Below are 14,376 nucleotides of genomic sequence, written 5' to 3' on the forward strand. Positions count from 1 at the left end.
GTGGGTAACAGATGCTTGGGCCTTTCACACGGTTTTGCGGTTATGAATGAGGTTGTCACAGATGTCCATATGCAGGTGTTCCTGTGGACATGGCTCTGGCTTCACCATGGGGGGACTTGCGGCCGTGGGGCTGCTGGGTCAGGTGGGGACACAAGGGTTCACCTTCACAGGACCCGCAGATGGTCCTAGGTGGCGGCTGCCCCAGTCCATATCGCCAGCAGCCGTGTGCGAGGGTCCCCACCCCATGCTTGTGGGTGGTGGGGTCTAGCTGTAGTTTTGAGATGTGTTTCCCTGATGGCTCAGCCACCTCTTTGCCACCCATGTAGCTTTGGAGAAATGTCTGTGCTGACCCTCTAACCATCCCTACAACTATTACATTCATTTTGGAGGTGAGAAGACAGGAGCTAAAGATCATCTGAGTCTAGAAATTATAGGAATGACCTCTGGCCACAGATTCCGCTGGCTCCTTCCCACCCTGGCACCTGACTTGGACCGTTCACCTCCTGGACCCCTGGTGCCCTCACCAGTCCAACAGGTAATGAAGACGTGACCCTGTCCAGGTCTGTAAGCACCAGGCGAGTGGGGCACCCAAAGCCAGCAGGTACTGATTGCTCCGTGGCAGAAACAACGCCTTTTCCCATGGGGACAGAGCCGCGCTGGGGGCACACCTGACCTGAGAGGTCCCATCTGGGGGGGACTGACTGCCCATTGCCCCTATGATCCAGCCGCACTGGCAGCCAGGCCCCCAGCTCCTCTGCCACCCGGTTCATCTGAGTAGATCAGCACCAGCTCTTGGAGTTGGGCGCTGGAAAGGACAAGCCCCTACAGCGGATCTTCAGACTTTAGAAATTCACAGGCCAAGGACGCCTGGGTGGCTCAGCATTTGAGCCTCTGCCTTTGGCTCAGGGTATGATTCTGGGGTCCTGGGATCAAGTCCCACATCAGGCTCCCCGCATGGAGCCTGCTTTTCCCTCTGCCTATGTCTCTGCCTCTCTCTCTCTCTCTCTCTCTCTCTCTCTCTCTCTCTGTCTCTCATGAATAAATAAAATCTTTAAAAAAAATTCAGAGACCAGAGAACTGTCAGCAACTACTGTGGGGTTACGTGGGCCTGACCTGTTCCTGTTTTTCCAGATACTGACTCTTTAAACTACAGGTTAATCACCTTGGTGTTTCCTAATAATGCATTTTAAATCACAAATGTTAGGAAGACATACTCCAAACAAAGGACAGTTTTTTAATAAGAAACTAATTCAATTTCATGAAATCCTCAACCTTTCTTTTTCTCATTTCGTGACAGATTGATATAAATGTTCACACAGAAAAAAAATAAATGTTCACACAGAAGCACAGGTCCACAGACCGGGTTTTGGGAACATCTGCTCCCATCCAAATGCTTTCAGCCCACTTTGTTTCACAGAAGAGGAGACAGAGGGTCCTAGTGGTTAAAGGCACAGGCAGGAGCCCCTGTGCTGCTCTAATGCATCGCAAGTGGGCAGTCAAATCTTTCTGCTTAAGAAACCACGAAAACTCCCATGACGGAGAAGAGGCTTGGGTTTCAAAATACGCTAAAAATACCAAAGCAGAATAAAGTCAGTTTCTCTGTCTAAAAATAGGTCCCATGTTAGAGTCAACTGCACAAAAGGAGTCGTCATGCTGTCTCATTCTAACTGTAGCATCTAAAATGCTTCGGCTCTGATTCTAAAGTGCTCACTCGAAACAACAGAGGCAAGTGGCTCTGTGTCCACCCCACGTTAGATGGTCAGTAATGTAGTGTCTGGGGAACACTCATTTAAACAGCACCTCACACTTCTGGGGTGGTCTGAGGTCTGGGGAGGGGTGAGCTGGTCCAGCTTGGGTGCCGCGGGGCTGTGGAGACCAGAGCAGGGCTGGGCACTCTGCGCCGCACTCCTGGGACCACCTCGGTCCTGTCCTGAGCCTGCAGCCCCCTCCGGGGCCCTGATCAGAACCCCACCATCTGGGAAGACACAGGACTCTTGTGTACTAAGCCCCCACCATGCTCTTCCCTCTCCCCAGAGACACCTGTCCATGTGCTACCTTCCTGAGAACCCCCCACCCCAGCTCACTCCCTCAAAGCCAGCTCTGCACCCCTCTGCACCCCCTCCTCAAAGGCTCAAAGGAAGGGACCTTCCTCCGTGTCTCCTGTCATGAAGCATCTCCCACCCCCAGGACCATGAGAGCCTCAGGGGTGACGACTGTTCTATCCCCTCCCACCTGGGGCTGGTGCCCACGGACAGGGCCAGCTCCAACAGACCCCAGCAGGGCACAGGTCACCCAGGGACACACCCCAGCCTCCTCTTGTAACATCCACTCTCTTCATGTGCATGATTCAGCGGCATTCAGCAAATCAGCAGTGACGAGTGACACCACCTTGAATTCCATCACGCCCCCAAAGAAACCCTGTTCCTACTGGCGTCACTGTCTTGTCCCCACGCCCTACCCCCAGTCACCAGTCATCCACTTCCCGGCCACACAGCTTTCCCACTCTGGACGCTCCGTGCACGTGAAATCAAGCGCCCAGGGCCCCGGCGCCTGGTTCCCTCGCTGCCACGCTCCCAGGTCCGTCCAGCTGCAGAGCGCCAGAGCTTTGTTCCATTTTAAGACTGAGCACTATTCCATCGTGTGGACAAGCCACATTTTGCTGGGGCCCATGCGTGGACAGGCATCTGTCCTGTTTTATTTTATTTTTTTTATTTTTTATTTATTTATGATAGAGAGAGAGAGAGAGAGAGAGAGAGAAGCAGGCTCCATGCACCGGGAGCCCGACATGGGACTCGATCCTGGGTCTCCAGGATCGCGCCCTGGGCCAAAGGCAGGCGCCAAACCGCTGCGCCACCCAGGGATCCCCATCTGTCCTGTTTTAAATGTGCTCGTAGGCAGTTGGCAGGGACAGCTCTGAGTCATGAGATCAGTCATGCCTAGGTGTCACCCACCCGAACCCTGGCTCTCCTGGCTCCCTGTCCTCTTCTCTAGGGACAGTGTACACAGCCAGGCTGTCTCTCCAGGAAGCAGTGAACTCATGCAGGGCTTCTGTTGTGTGACGTCCAGCTGGCCCAGCTCCTCTGTGACTCAGGACACCTGATCACAAGACCCAGCCTGCGAGCCCTTGCTGCCCCCACAAAGCCCCCCATGCCTTTCTACCTGCTGTCCCCTCTATCCAGGCACCCTTCCATATCTTCTCCACACCAAACTCCCACCCATTCCTCTGAAGCCTCGTTTGGGGGCCAAGGTGGTTGGTATGTCCACATGCTAACCCTCAGCACCCATGACTGTAACTCAATCTGCAAAGAGGATCTTTCCAGAGATGATCAGGGCAAGAGGAGGTCATGCTGGAGTAGAGGTGTCCTCAGAAAAGGACAGACACACTGCACTCTGTGGGACAACAGAGGCAGGGCCAGCGGCCTTGAGCCAAGGGATGCTGAGGACAGCCCTCCCCACGGGCACCAGGAGAGGAAAGCCGCAGCCTCCCTGACAGCAGCCTGCCCACACCTGGCTCGCGGCCTTGCAGCCGCCACCACAACCCAGGAGAGGGGAAAACATGGTCCTGTGGCATCTCACTGCCTGACTGTGTGGCCCTTTTTTACGGCAGCTGCAGGAAACACTCGGGGGGGCCCCATGGTACTCGTACCAGGAGTGACTGCTGTTTATGTGAAGATTTTACCTCCTGCAACAGACACAGGTTCCGCGAAGACAAAACCTGCATTTCCAATCATTACACGGGCAACTGGCACAGTGCACAGCTGCAGGGCGGTGGGGGGGGCTCACTCCACGTATCTAGCACCACACACAAGGACCGACGCTAGGAGGCTCACGGTCCCAAAAGTTATGGTTCTCCTACACCTTTCCTCAAAGCCATGCTTTTTCAGCACTACTAGTGAAGAGACACTTTTGCCCTCAAAGCTGCTACAGAACGCTGGCCAAATAGGCACATGGAGGCCGCGGCCTTCGCCATCCGAGAAAGCCACATGCACAGACATCGTGCCAGCCGCAGTTCGCAAGAGTCAGGAGCTTGCACGCTTCCAGCTAAAGGATAATTTACGTGGAAGGAAAGGTTGTGCAGGGTGGAGGACACATCCCTGTGTCTGGGGGACCCAGGGAGGAAGGAGACTCCGGGTCGGGTCAGGGCTCCCCGGGCAGAGTCTGGAGCCCGTCTGGATGGACACATGCCATGTGGAGCCAGAGCCACCGGGATGGGAAGCCCACCTGGGAAGGGGCAGACCTCCGCTGCACTCAGAGCGCTCTCTCCCACTGTCCCTCCCTGGGGTGGATGGGCTGGGAGGGCTTCTTGGGCCCATCTGAAGAGGTGACAGGCAGTTCTGCTCAATGAGAAGCTGTCTCCAGGGGCCTCTGCTCAGGATGGTCTGGACACTCGCCCGCTGAGGGACAACGTGCTCCATCCCTTGCTGGCGGCCTCAGCACAGATACAATGTTGACAACCCTCCAGCAAGGAGATGAACCAGGATCCAAGTGGGTCACCGGGGGCCCCTGGCTAGACCAGACGGTATACCTGTGGGAGTTTCCTGTGGCCTTGCCCCCGCCCCACCCCATCCAGGTCAGGCCTCGGCCTGACTGACACGGTACCCAGCATCCCTCTCCTGCCACCAGACAGGCTCCACTAGCACAGGTGTGTGTTTCCCCTCATGGCAGGGCTCACGTGTGGGAGTCAGTGAGTGAGTGAAGGACTCCCACTCTCATCTGGGCCTCTCCCCTCCGCTCTGGCTCCAGCTCCTTCTCCTGTGCCTGTCACCTCTGTCCATCCGTCTGTCCGTCTGTCCACCCACAGAGCCTTTCCATCTTCCCAAACTCCATCCCATGAAACACTGACTCCCCAGCCCCAGATGCCCCATCTATTCCTGGCTCCATGGGTCTGACTCCCCAGGGAACCCATGTACATGGGATCCTGCAGGGTCTGTCCCCCGTGATGGGTTGACCTCATAAAGCATGGTTCCCCCCAGGCCCACCCATGGCATGCTGTGGCAGGCATCATGGTGTCCTTCCTTCTCAAGGCTGTGTGTGGATGGGCCACGCTTTGCTTTTGGGTTCATCCAAACATGGGTGCTGGGGTTGCTTCCACTATGACTGTTGTAATACTGCTGTGAACATGGGGTGCAAAGAGTTCTCCAGGACACTGCTTCCAAGCCTCGTGGGCATGCACGCAGCCGCGGAACTGCCATGTCATGTGGTAGTTCTGGTTTTCCGTATTTATGTTTTTTAGGAAATGCCACACTGTTTTCCATGGCAGGGCAAGGAATTCTCAATTTCTCCACACCCTCACCACACTGGTGTTTTGGACAGTGGCTGTGCTAACGGCTGTGATGCCCCAACGATGGGCAACATGGAACATCTTGTGTGCTCACTGGCCACTTGGACATCATCTTCAGAGAACCCTGTACTCAAGGCCTTCGCCCGTATCTGTGTCGGATATCCAGTTTTGCTGTTGGGTTTTCTCTGTATTCTGGGTGTTGATCTCCAATTAGCCCCCTGTGGTTTTCTCCCTTTCTGCGGACCACATCCTGGACAGCTCCCCCCTGGACCCGAGCAGACACACACCTGCTGGGCCCACCAGGCATCTGAGCATAGGCAGACCAAGGGGCTCGCTCAGACAAGCAGGCCTCCTGGACATGAGGTGGCTACCAAAGTGTGCCATCAGGCCCCACCTCAAGGCCCCCAGCCCTACCAACACACGCACCATGGTTGACAAAGCACTTCCACCAAAATCTGCTCCTCTGACCTCACAAGGAGGCCAGGCCTTCATTCCCATCCCTGTTTTATGACTAAGCTCCCCATTTTTTGGAGCTCATAGCTGCCAGGCTGCTACCAAGTGCTCTGCCTGCAGCATCTTGTTCCAGGGCACATTGGTGAGGCTCTGCTTATAGCCCTATTTACAGGAAAAGCAGCAAAACTCAGGTGGCTCAGGTAACTTGTCACCTGGCTCATTAGTGGAGAGCCAGGACAGGGGGTGATTCAGATGTCGGCCCCAGCCTGAGCTAACCACGGCACTGCAGGGAGAGAAAGCAAGGCACAGACACACCCAGAGCCACATGAGCACCCACTAAGGGGCCACTGTTCTTATTCCTCCTGCTAACCTTGTGGCATCGCACATAGACCATGGGGCGGCCCCGATCAGATGCTGGTCTTGATGTTCACACATGCTGTGGTCAGTGTAGTAGTGGCCCCTAAAACAGAGCCTCATCCCCAGAACCTACAAATGTGATCTTATTTGGAAAAGGGATCTCTGCAGAAGTGACTACATCAGAGGTCTTGAGACGAGGCAATTATCCTGGACTCTGGGAGGGCCCAACTCCATTCCTTGTCATAGGAGGGAGGGCAGAGGAGACTCCACACATATCGCATCAAGTCGGCAGGAAGGATGAGCAGCTCACAGGGCCAGTTTGGACTCTGGCTATGTAAACACTTGGAACTGGAGCCGCCCTGCTGTGGATGGGGCTGTAGCTGAGCCATCTCATAAAGGGAAGCCACCCCTCCCTGCCCTGGCCTCAGAGTCCAGCTTCAGGGACACTTCAGGGCCAGGCAGCTGAGAGGCAGGCAGGGGTGGCTGCCCTTTATGGGCTCCAGCAGGACCAGGAACCCTGTCTACCCTCCAGGGTTACAGAACCCACAGCAGATGCCTCCCCATTGCTGCGGACACACAACGCTGCCAGCAAGCCGAGGGGGACCCCTGGGGAGCATCCTGGACTCAGTGAGGCCTTGCTGTGACGGATGCCATCCATGAGCATCAGGACAGCCAGGCCTGCACCACGACCTGTGTACAACCTGGGCCAGTCGCCTCCTCGCCTGGGACCCCAGTTTCCCAGCTGTGAGAACAGAGCTCTGTTCTGCTTAGCCGGCAGGCAGGGATGAGGGCCCTGGGCTGCTGGCCGTGAGACCTACTGGCATGGTGGCTGCAGATGCAGCTGGGCTGTGTTCAAGAGACACCTGATGAGTATTTTGAACTCAGGGCAGCTCTCCTTATGCCTCACAGACATTCTTGTTCAAACCATATGGGGAGGTACTCACAGTTGACCTTTCAAAGATTCAGAATCTGAAGAGTGGAGAAGGCCAGGAAAGCTAGGATGTGCAGAGGACCCAGGACGTTGGAGAGTTCAGAGCTGCAGGCCCTGCTGGGGAAGTTGATTTGGCCATGTTGCTCTATGACCTTCTACTCCTGCCATCAGCAAAGCAGCGGCCTCCCTGCCTCCAGGTTACTGGGAGGGACACACAAGCTCATTGCCTGGACCGGGTTCATGCTGGGAGACACTAACCCCCTGATGAGGTAGAGCTGTGCACCCAGAGCTGAGGTCAGAAGGACCCACCAAGCTGACTTCTGCAGGGCTCGGAGCCGCAGGTGACCACACCTGGTACGGGAGGGGCTGCCACAGCAGGACTTCATGCATAATGGCCCTCTGCTCTTCCTCTTTCAGACTGAAACTCATATAAGATTGCCTATCACAAAGTGAACGGTGCCGTGCAACCACCACCTCTAGTGAGTCCAGAACATTCTCAGCTCCCCACAAGGAGACCCTGTGCCCATTAACCCTCACTCCCGTTCCCTTCCCACAACTGCCAGCCTGCTTGGCGTCTCTGGGAGTCTTTTCTGGACATTTCCTATAGATGGCATCATGTGCCACGTGGCCCTTTGTGATGGCTTCTGTGACAGCTTCTGTGGCCAGCATGTCATTCACCCCGTGTGATCACGTGTGTCCGTGCTTCGTTCCTCTTTTCAGCTCTGCAGCATTCCGCCGTGTGGCAGAGCTCGCTGTGCGTTCTGCATCTACTGTCTGCGGACGGACGCTGGAGCTGAGTCCCATTCTGACGCCTACGGACGGTGCACATGAACACCTGGGTACAAGCGCCCCTTTGTGATACTGGCTTTCGGGTCTCTGGGGGGCCAGCCAGGAGGGGAGTGGCGGGGTCACGTGGCAGTTCTGTTTCACTTTCCCAGGAAGTATGTACTCACTTGTACTGCACTTTTCACTCAAGCAAACAAGCACACTGCTCACAGGAAAGGAGACGAGGAAGTCGCAGGGTCACTCCTGGGGCGGCCCCAGGCATGACACTCAGCACCTCGTCCTCCTGCTTTGCAACCAATGGTAAATGCTGTACACTCTGGGTGACTTCCCATTTTGTCACTACAAAAACATTTTTTAAAAATTCGAGGGACACCAGGGTGGAGCATCTGCCTTCAGCTCAGGTCATGATTCCGGGGTCCTGGGATCCAACCCACATCGGGCTCTCTGCTCCGTGGGGCATCTGCTTCTCCACTTCCCTCTGCCCCTCCTGTCACTCATGCTTGCTGTGCTCGCTCTCTCTCTCTCTCTCTCTCTCTCTCTCTCTCAAATGCATAGATAAAATCTTAAAAACAACAACAACAAAAAGAACTTAAGACTGGAAACCACTGCCCCATGTAGGCTGGTCTCAGGGGAAGCTGCGTTTCCTTCCCCATGCACTCGGAGCCCTGAACGCAGCCTGGGTTGCAGCCACTTTGCCCCCGCAGGACAAAGGTCAGCTTGTGGAAAAGACAAGGCGGCTGTTCCCGATGTCACAGACCTTGAGGGTTCTGTGGGCCACACTTTGAGAACTGCTAGATTAAACACTTCCTGGCCCCCACCCCTGACCCCCAGGTCATAGGATGAGCCCTGTTCTGCCAAAAAAGGAACTGGAGGCTGAGTGATGTTAATGCGGTATGTGCAGAGCCTGAGACTCATGTCTCACATGCCCGGGGGATCCTGGAGTCCTGCCCTTCTAGTCTCTGCGGCAGGAATCTGGGAAGACTGCCCACCTTGCACAGGGCCAGGCAAGGGGCATCTCTGCAGCCCCCAGTCACAAGAGTCCAGTCCTTCATCCTGACCCCCCACACCTCTACTAGGGCCTCCCTTCCAGGTCACCTCTTTAGGGCTGGGGTCCCCCACGTAGGAAGTGGCCTCCACTGGCCCAGGCCACTGAGCCAGGTCCCAATGCCCCCCCTCCCCACCAATGTGAGTCCTGGACTGCCTTCTCTCATCCTCAGACCGGCAAGAGGGCCATCCAAGTAGAAAATGAGGGATGGGGCTCAGATGGGTGCTCTGGCCACCCAGCCACTCCTGCCCCTAGAGTGACTCTAACCCCACTTCCCCCACTTCTCCCCAGCCTCTGTCCCCCCAGGCTCTACTTTGGGGAGCCACCACTGGGAGGGATCAAAAGAGGGCTGGGGATTCACGTCACCACAGGCACCAGTCCCTCTTGGGCTAAGAGTGGCACATCAACCCCAGGCTCCAGAGTCCCTGAGCAGCACGTGCTGCTCAACCACAGGACAGGTTGAAGTCTGGCCAAGTCCCCAGGCCCTCCTCCACAGAGGACTAAGGCAACTTCCCACCCCCCAGACAATTCCTGTGGACTCACCAAATCTCTCTGTGTAAGCCAGATGGAGTCAGAGGCCTCATGGAGGCAACCTTGCTCTTCTGATAAAGCACAGGGAACTCCATGCCCAGGCTGGGTGGAGTGCACCTGCCTAGAGCCAACCCCTCTTCCTAGCGCTCCATCACTTATCCCTGCCCAGCCGCTCCCGCAGCCCACTGGTGTGGTCTGGACCAGAGTCAGCACCTAGTCTGGGGTGGAGGGAGGAGGAAGGAGAGGTCACCTCCGCTCATAACAGCAGACAGTGGGTACAGGGTGACAGGAGCCTTCAGAAAATGCACCGCCTCCAATGAGCAGCGGCACGCACCAGGGCACACTGGGGAGCAGAGGGTTCTGAAGCTGTTTGGCCTCGGCAGGTGACAGAGTCAATGTGTTCCCCCGTGGGAGGTGGGGAGGGTGCAGATGGCCTGACAATATTCCAGAACCCAGCGGGGAAGCCTGTGTCCTGCCTACTCCCAGCCGGCCCCTGCGGTGGCTACCTGGCTCCTAGGACAGCATGGGGTGATCTACAGGTGAGCAGATTTAGGAGCAAATCAGGTGCTATTTACATGTGTTTGGATGTCGTTAATCAGTCTCCTGGAGGAAGGTTCTGCGCCGTGTTCTCCTCTGTGATTTAATTCGTGAAATCTCAGGCCCTCCAGGACCAGCTCTGTTCACAAAGCAGGGCAATGCAAAGTCCCCAAGGCCTTGCTGAGGGCAGGGCCCCACCTCGAGGGCTCTGACCCAGGCCGCTGACCCGACCCCACCTGGAGCAGTGAGCCTGTCTCCACCCCTCACCAGAGCCCCCAAGGAAAGGGGCCTCCCCGTGCTCACCCAACCACACACACCGCCCAGAGTGAGACCCAGACCCAGCGTTAGGGGACATCCGTGCCACCAGCACTAGAGACAAGGATTCAAAGGCACAAGCAAACTGGTCACTACCCCCGGGCAGTTTCAGTCTCCAACGAGAGAGCCGCCACAAAAGCCCACAACCGACCACAGGAGCACAGGTGAAAAGTCCCGGGGCCTCAGAAGGGCTGGGAAGAGACGCCACATTAGGCTGGGAGCTGCCCCCAGGCCTTCCTAGAGGAGGTTCCTGGCAAAGGCAGCACAGGCACCACCCTGCGGAGCAACCCCCCCCTCCAAGGGCTGCTTGTGAAGTTCCCCAAAGCAGAGGACGGTCACCCCCACCACCACCACCACCACACAGTGCCTGCTCTCCTGGACCTCCTGCGAAAAGCGCTGAGCATCTGCACAAGGGACATGGAATGGCAGACTGGCGTCTTACCTCCACTAGGGCCCCACTGTGCTCCTCGGGGACTTCAGGCCGCTCTAAACGCCAACGGCTCCGCACATCCCAGGACCACCAAACACTGTCCTGAAAACACCCAAGATGCGGGGGTAGGCGGACAATGGAGCTTGAGAGGAAAGGGCTGTGGTGCCTGCTGGGGGCCTGAGCTACTGAGTGGACACATGAGGCCCACCTGCCAGCCCCACTGACCAGGAGGAGGGGTGAGAGAAAGGGCCACGTGGGTCCCCCCACACTGACCCCCAGAATGCCGCCTGCCTCCAACAGAGGCTGCGGTGCAGACGGGGTAGAGGCTGGTTGCAAAGGTGAGACAGGCCAAGAACGTCTTCAGCTAGATGATGCCAGACACAGAACCAGAAGAACCTTGATTCCACTCAGGCCATTACAATAGGGAAGGCTCTGTGGGGCTGAAGACCTCCCGTCCTGGCAGGTGGTTTTGCCTGGGACTCATGTGGGGAAGAGCAGACAGGTAATGTGGGGGAAGAGTACAGGTGACAGGGAGTGATGTACAGGTGACAGGGGTGGTGTACAGGTAATGGGGTGGTGTACAGGTGATACGGTGGTATGCAGGTGACATATGGGTGGTGTACAGGTGATGGGGTGGTGTACAGGTGATGGGATGGTATGTTGGTGACAGATGAGTGGTGTACAGGTGATGGGGTGATGTACAGGTGACAGATGGGTGGTATACAGGTGACAAGGGTGGTGCACAGATGACAGGGGTGGTGTACAGGTGAGGGGGTTAGTCTACAGCTGGGCTTGTCTTGCAGTCAGGGGAATCTGGGTCAGCTAACCAGGAAATGGTCTCCTCGTCTAGGGAGGTAAGCTGGAGGGTCTAGCCTGGCCTGGTGCCAGGTGACCTAGGGGTTCACCTGTGGGCCTCATAGAGCCACAAGGAAGAGCAGACTGGAGTGTCCTGTAAGTCACCAGGGGAAGAAGTTCTCTGCAGTAAACTAGCCCCTGGGGTACTTTGGAAAACGAGAGGTTGGTGAAGGCTTGACCGTCCCTGTTTTCTGGATGCTCCGGCACAGGCGAAGCTCCCCATCATCCTAGGAAGGCACAGAGGGGGCCCAGCTGGGCCAGCCATTTCCACGAGGGAAGCCCACTGCTGCCCAAGCCCTACACTGTGCCAGAGACCACACAGCCCCTCGCACACCCTCTGTTCTTAGAGCGGGGGGCAGGGGGGAAGGAGGCCAATGCAGCCTCTGCCAGGGTCATGTGGTCATGTGGTCTGCCTGCATGCCCCGGGCCCTGTCCCCTCCCCACACAGGCCACACCCACCAGAGAGCAGGAGCACCGTGCCCCAGGCCTCCCATGGCTTCACCCCCTGCCCTGTGACTCCGCATCACGGACACTCTGGGTGCAGATTCTGGGCCTGTTCCCAACACACGCTCACCCTCTGAGGGGGGAGCTGACTGCTGTGCTCACCCTCCTCTGGCGGTCGTCACCGGGACAGTGCACATCCGAGCTGCAGCAGAATGAATTTCATGCAGAAATCAGAATTCCATACACATCTGCGGATTTCGCAGCCAGCTGTGACCACTGGTCACGCCTTCACACACCAAAGCTTTTCCACTGTTTTAGCCACTTGGGGTGGGGAACTGACCCCGGGCATCGCACACAGTCCGGTTGCACACAGTCCAGTTGCTCGAATGGGGCCTTGCCTATTAGTGGGTGCTGGCACAGCTTCAGGGGTGGGGGGCCCAGCCCACCCCATCACCCCCTCCCTGCGTGCTTCTTAACGCAGAGTTGGTTGTCCCAGTTTTCTGCTTCATGGAAGCTGTGGCTTATCACAGCTGCCACGGAGCAGCTCCTCATCCATCTGTCACAGACACCCAGGACTCGAAGCCCCAGCTACATTCTGTGTTTCCGACACAGTCCCCAGGAGACCCCTGGCAATTGCTGTCCTGGTCCACGCATGAGAACCAGCAAACAGAAGCCGGGATGAGTGAGGGCCTCCACTTGAGAGAAGTAGCAACAGGAACGAGGAGGGGCTGGTGCACATGAGCTCCAGAGACCCCTGAGAGCTGTGTGCAAAATAAAGGTAGGAGCAGGGGACTCACTCCTGGGCACCACTTTTTGTTGGCAGAGGGGTGGTAGGCAGGCTGCATGAATTATTTCCTATGTCCTGGGTAAGGGACACTGACACAGCCTCCCTATCAGTAAGATGTTCCCATGGAAAAAAACTGACTCAGGACTGGCCTCAGAGCATTTAGGACGTTCCTCAACCTTGACAAGCTGGAGGAGGTGCTAACATCCAGATGCCTTTGCCCTCTGAATTGGGTCACAAGGTCACAGGTATGGGTGCCTGTTGTCTGGCAAGGCCTCACCATCCCATCCCCTCCTCCCCTTCTGACCTCTGGGTTTAGTCCAGCTAGAGACACAACTCCTCACAATCAACTCCATGGAAAAGCTGCTTTTAATGGACACCACAGAGGCCAGGAGGAAAGCAATCTCGAAAGGATTGGGGATAGGGTCGGGGGTGCAGCGGCTCACCCACAGGAGGCCAGGCGCTGCCTGCCTGGAGGCATCCAGGCCTCATGCACACGTCAGGGACAATGGGAGTCCCACTCAGGCTGTTGCTGGGGTGAGAGCAGCAGGCTGGGCCTAGTACCCAGAGCCTCCCATCATCAAGTACCACCAGAGGGAGGTGGTCCTGCCTCCTCCATGGCTCCCTGCTCACCCCGGTCTCCCCAGCTCCTGCTTAGCACATTGGCAGTGACAGTGGCATGGCAGTGGAGCAGGGAAGGGGCCACCCTGCTGACCCCTCGAGGGGAAATGTCTTTCAAGCTGGGGCACCAGGGCATCAGGGTGACCTGGGTTCAGGGCTCCCCTGCCCTATGATGTATCGCTGGGTGTCAGTGGCGGAAGCTGGATATCCTTTCAATTAGGCCCCAGGAAATGTCAATCTGCATTGGAATACGCCTTCCCCAGGCAGGCTCCACACACAGCTGAGGATAATGTTGCAAGGACTTGAAGCTTGGTGCTTTAATGCCCTCAGGGCTTTCCCCTGGAAAAGATGCTTAACACACTGATGACGGGTAGGAGGTCGTAAGGTCACACCTTGAAGCCTTTGACACTGTGCGCCTGACTCTGCCTCTCTCTGTCTCTCTCTGTGTCTCTGTCTCTAGCTCTGTCTCTCTCTGTGTTTCTGTCTCTGCCTCTATCTCTCTCTCTCCATCTCTGTATCTCTGGCTCTCTCTGTATCTCCATCTCTGTCTCTCTTTCTCTGTCTCTTCATCTCTGTCTCTATCTCCATCTGTTTTTTTCTCTGTCTCCATCTCTGTCTCTGTCTCTATCTCTATATCTCTGAGTGTCACTCTCTCCTCTCATCCATCCGTGGCTCAGTCACAGGTGTCTCCTTTCCTCCATGTGTGCACCTATCTCAGGCTCCCCACGTGTGGGGCCCCCACTTTCAGAGCCCCGTGGCTGCCCCTGCTTCCCTGAGGTCAAAGCCACAAGCTCCCAGCCATTCATGCTGCTTCCAACCCAGCGCACAAGGCCTGTGTCTGTCTCCAGGCCTGGCGCTGCCCCTCCCCCCTCCCCCCCACCGGGGGGCTTCCAGGCACATGCTTGGCCGCCTCCTGGCCAGCCTCAGACCTGTATTCAACTGTCACCTCCACGAGGCCTCTCTACGTCTCCCTAAGCCCTGTCCCGCATCCTCTGGTCCCCCAACC

The sequence above is a fragment of the Nyctereutes procyonoides genome, unplaced genomic scaffold (genome assembly GCF_905146905.1).
Source record: "Nyctereutes procyonoides isolate TBG_1078 unplaced genomic scaffold, NYPRO_anot_genome, whole genome shotgun sequence".
NCBI lineage: Eukaryota > Metazoa > Chordata > Mammalia > Carnivora > Canidae > Nyctereutes > Nyctereutes procyonoides.